Below are 4728 nucleotides of genomic sequence, written 5' to 3' on the forward strand. Positions count from 1 at the left end.
AAAAGTGATTTCCATGACAATACTAATCCTGCTCCCATTCCTTTCTCTATTAGGATGTGAGATAACTAAATACCCCCTTCCTGCTCCCACTTAGTCCTACTGGCTTTTTTTTTCTCAGCAGTAGGAACACAAAGTCTCTTTCTTTGGAAATACCATTCTGCCTCCATTCCCTTCTCCTTAACTCCCAGGTGTTCTCTCCTCCTCATAGCCCACCATCTTGAAAGTATTGACCAGTATCTACCTGAAGGGTCCACATCACTCTCAACCTGCTTCAGCCCCTCCTTCTAGAGGTAACTTTGTTGGCAAAAACAAGACTTTTCTGTATTGTTTCTCCTGTGGATTTGCACAGAAGAAAATAGCTCCCTAGTTTGTCTGTAGAATCCACTTGGGACATATTGCTCTACACTCTACACTCCTGCTCATCTCTTTTAAAAGATTGACTTGAACACAGAAGAGGGAATGTTAGCACAAAGAATATAGAAGTTTAGAAGTTTTACTTTGATTAAAAATAATTTTGGTTTTGATTTAGATATTTTATTTTGGTGTCTCAAAAGCTTCTTCTAATTGATGTCCAATGAGGGTATATATATCAATACCCGTTTTTGAACTTTGCATGCCTAATCAATGACAATGTTAGACCAATCCTCTTTCCATTTGCTTTCATGATTATTAGTGAGGTGGAACATGTTGTGTGTCTAGTGGTTGTTTTTCTGTGTTTTCAGTGTATGCAAGTTGAGGATCTTACTATCTTTTCGGTAATTTTTTTCTTTCTTACTGATTCTCATGAACCCTTATAATACTCTCTTGGCTTATAAGTTTGTTTGTTTGTTTGTTTGTTTGTTTTGATTGATGTAAACATTAGATCAGGTTCTAGAGATAGAACTCAGATGTGCTAGGTCAGTAGGGGGGAAGGGCCAGCCAGATTCCTGCCTGGAGACTTCCCAGCTTGATATCGGAATCCAGACCTTCCAGCTGGACATCGAAGTCCAGAGTCCAACTGATAGGGCCCACCCTAAAGCCCTGGCACCATCACCTTAATCCAGATGCTCAACTAACATTCAATTAACATCCCCCCCATTCTATACCCTACCCCCACATAACTCCATAAAAACTATGCCCTCCTGCCCCAGGGCGTGACTTCTTTGGCCCCTCTCCTCTCGAGACCAGTGAACCTTCCCCAGCAGTGCTCTCCCAATAAAGGCTTGCTTTTAAAAACTTCTCTCGGCATGTCACGAGTTTACCTTACAAGATGTTGTAGCTCTTCAAGCTCCCAGGTGATTCTAGCATGCAGTGTGAGGTCACCGGGACAACCCTCCTCAAGGCTCCCAGCTGAGGCTCCAAGTTGTCTCCATGCTTTTGATAGATGTGTGTCAATCCAAGGAAGGGTCTTTCCTGTTACCCCTCCATCTCCTCTCATACCATTCCTGGTCCTGATGTTGTTACCCTCCCCTCCTCCATTACAAGTTTCATTCCCAGACAGTTAGCAGCCCCTGGCCACGATGTCGAAATCCCAGAAAGCTGCCTGTGGCAGTGAGAAGCGTGCATGGCGACGCAGGCTCAGTGTGGGGGCCTCCCCGGTGAACTCCTCGTCGAAATTGCTGACATCAGTATGCCCAACAGTGTAGGCACAAAGGGTGGAGGCAGCCGCCGGGCCAGCAGAGCATCCCAGCCCAGGGTCCTGAAGAAGGGCTGTTTCTTCACATTCTCTGAATCCCTTTCACTGGACCACAGCCTCCATTCTGGATTCCTCCTCAGAGGCCTGTGTATGATGCCAATGGCTTCAGCTGACAGGAAGCGGGGATAGCGAACCATATCCTTGACGATGCTGCCAGATACTTCTTCCTCGTCATCCCCTAGGAATGGGGACTCGCCAATCAGCATCTCATAGAGCAGCATGCCCAGTCCCCACCAGTCCACTGCCAGCGTGTACGATGTATCTGTCAGCACCTTTGGGGGCCAGGAACTCCAGGGTTCTGCAGAATGTGCTGGTCTGGTCCCAGCACATCTTAGTGTGGAAATGAAACTTGTCTACACATTACTTCTTATCTTTGCTTTTCTACCCACCCATCATGACTGGGACCTTCACATTATTGATAAATAATAATGTCCACTGGGTACATGCTTTGGGCTAGGCAATTTGAAAGTAACACTCACATGAGTCTCATCTTTGGAGAAAGGTGTTGTCTCTCTTTTACAGATGAGGAAATTGAGACCATAAAAACTAAATTGTTTAAAATCCCCCTTCCTCCAGCTTGCAAAGGGCTGACCACCTCTAAGTTAGGTTCTAGTCCCTCCAGTTGTGATGTTTTCCCCACAACCCATTCACCACGGCATCTGTGAAGGAGAACTCAGGTAGAAAAACAAAGGAAAGAAGTTCAGGTGTGTGTGTCTGTCTGTTAGACTGCTCAGATTGCCACAAAAAAATACCACAGACATTATTTATTTTCTCACAGGCCTGGAGACTGGAAGTCTGAAATTACAATGCCAACAGAGTAGGGTTCCACTCTTGAGTTGCAAATGGCTATCCACCTTCTTGCTACATCCTCACAGAACCTTTTTTTTTTCTTGTGCACATGAGGAGAGAGAGTTGAGCACTCTGGTGTCTCTTCTTATATGAATCAGAACCTCATCCTTATAATCTTATTTAACCATAAATACTACCTTAGAGGCCCTATCTCCAAACACAGCCACACTGGGGGTTAGAACTTCCACATACAAATTTAGGGGGATATAAACATTCAGTTCATAGCAATATGTGTGCACACTTGTGTGTTTTGGGGTATGAAGGCCTGTTTGGCACTTCTCATGTCACACCTGGCAGGTGACCATGCCCTCCAACATACTGCGGATGTTCTTGGTTTCTGTGATAGGTGGTAAGTTTCAAGGCCAACCATGCTGGCCAAGCTCAGCAGAGGTGTTCAAGCAGTGAGCTAGCCCAAAGTCAGCCTGGTCAGGGCAGACAGTGTGCTGGTCACTTTCTGAAATTGGCCTAACATCCATTTGGCCTTTGAGAGCTTTCACTATCTACTTGCACTAGGCTTATAACTGATGTCTCTGTTCAGCCCTCTAGGTCAGGCAACAGTTGGTTCCTAACCATGGCTCTGTCCCTCACCCTACCTGGGTACTGTGACCCCAAAGCTCTTACCTAGCCAGGCTTGAATTCACCCTTCATCTCCAGCAAGCACACCTGTCCCTGACCCCTCTGCTCTGCTCAGACAGCAGGTTTTCCAAACACAGCTATGTACTGCTGGTATGCCATTTGTCTGCTAAGGGGCTTGCCTCTATGAGATTCACTCTCTCCACCAGAAAAATGGGGAGAAGCTACATTAGGCCCAAAGAATTGTGCTGAGGGTTCCGAGCTTGTTCCTGCAAAGTCCTCAGGGCTATGAGTGCAAGCCCTTCCCCTTCATTATCTGGAGGTCTCTGATCTCTGGTCTCACCTCTCCATGCAATGAAGTGTCCCCAGGGACTGGCAGATTTCTGATTCCAAGTAGCAGTGACAGTACAGGTAGCCTGGGACAGAGAATAATAGGACTCTGCCAGGAGATGCTAATGACTCCAGCCAGGCAATTATTTTTAATGAATTCAACTCTCCCGCAGGCTATGAAGCCTGGGTAGGAGGAGGGGGGAGTCCATCCACCACAGAAAGGCGGGCTACCAGGGATTTCTGTGAATGGGACAGCACACATTAGACTGCACCAATTCCTATCTCTCCTGGCATTTTAAAAGGAAACTTATACGATTATTGTTAATTGAAATGCAATATTAACTGCCACAAGTAAAAAAGAAACTCTAAAAAACAATATGAATAATCTCACAACAAAGCTGAGCTCTGGCCTGAGCCAGTGTCAACATGTAGCTCAGCCAACCAAGGCAGCAGGCTGACATCTGCCCTCTCCCAAGCCTCAGGACCTTAGAGCTGGGCAAGTTCCCAGTGGTACCCTATCTAATTTGCTCTGAGCTTGAAATTTACTCTCTCCTTCTTAAAAAGGGTGACTCACAAGTGTTAGGAAGATGGTAGACATGGCAGTCACATTCTTCTACAAAGGGAATCACCATCACTCAACGCACAAGCCATGAACCTCCTAACTTTGTCTTATATCTTTAGTGGCTCAAATCCTCGTTGTGTGTGTCGAGTGGCTCAGAAAACGCTAATTCTAGCAGAACTCAGAGGGCGTCTCAGAGTAAGTGGGGTCTCAGTCCCTGGAGAAGCTATATTTGGCACAGGAGTGGTGGGCTACAGCTCCCAGGAAGTTTAGCCACATCCATAAGGCCACACTGATGAACTTCAAAAGAGTGAGTTGGTTCTGCTTCACCTTAAAGAGATCACAGTGGCTGCTGTGTGGGGGGCAATGAGGCGCCGGTTGCCCAGAGACCAGGGCAGCACGAAGCCCCTCTTGGAGACTCCTTTCTTCCTCTTTGTAATGGTTTCCACCTGGGCCAGCTGCAAATCCTCCCCGAGGCGTCTTGGGCAGCCCTGCTCATGCCAGCTTCCCCTAGAGCCTCACTTCCATCATTGATCTTTTTCCTTTCATCTTGTGGTTTTTCCAGGACCTCTTTTCACAATGGGGCCATGAGTGAGGGTCTGGTTCTCTCTATTTGTTGTTCACCTACTTGAGGTTGAATACCCACTCACCCCTGAACCCCTTCCCACCCAGCCACATAGTGACTCCTGACTTATAACCCCAGTAATATCCTGATTTTGACCTCAGCCATGCACTGGCAGCT

General features: G+C 46.7%; 1 pseudogene; it reads right to left on the reverse strand.

Annotated features, from left to right (window-relative positions):
- Window positions 1-1480: 1480 nt before the first annotated feature.
- Window positions 1481-2005, reverse strand: LOC107518659 (annotated as a pseudogene).
- Between the last annotated feature and the right edge of the window lie 2723 nt (window positions 2006-4728).

Source organism: Rousettus aegyptiacus, unplaced genomic scaffold, assembly GCF_014176215.1.
Source record: "Rousettus aegyptiacus isolate mRouAeg1 unplaced genomic scaffold, mRouAeg1.p scaffold_m13_p_12, whole genome shotgun sequence".
In the NCBI taxonomy this organism is placed as follows: Eukaryota; Metazoa; Chordata; class Mammalia; order Chiroptera; family Pteropodidae; genus Rousettus; species Rousettus aegyptiacus.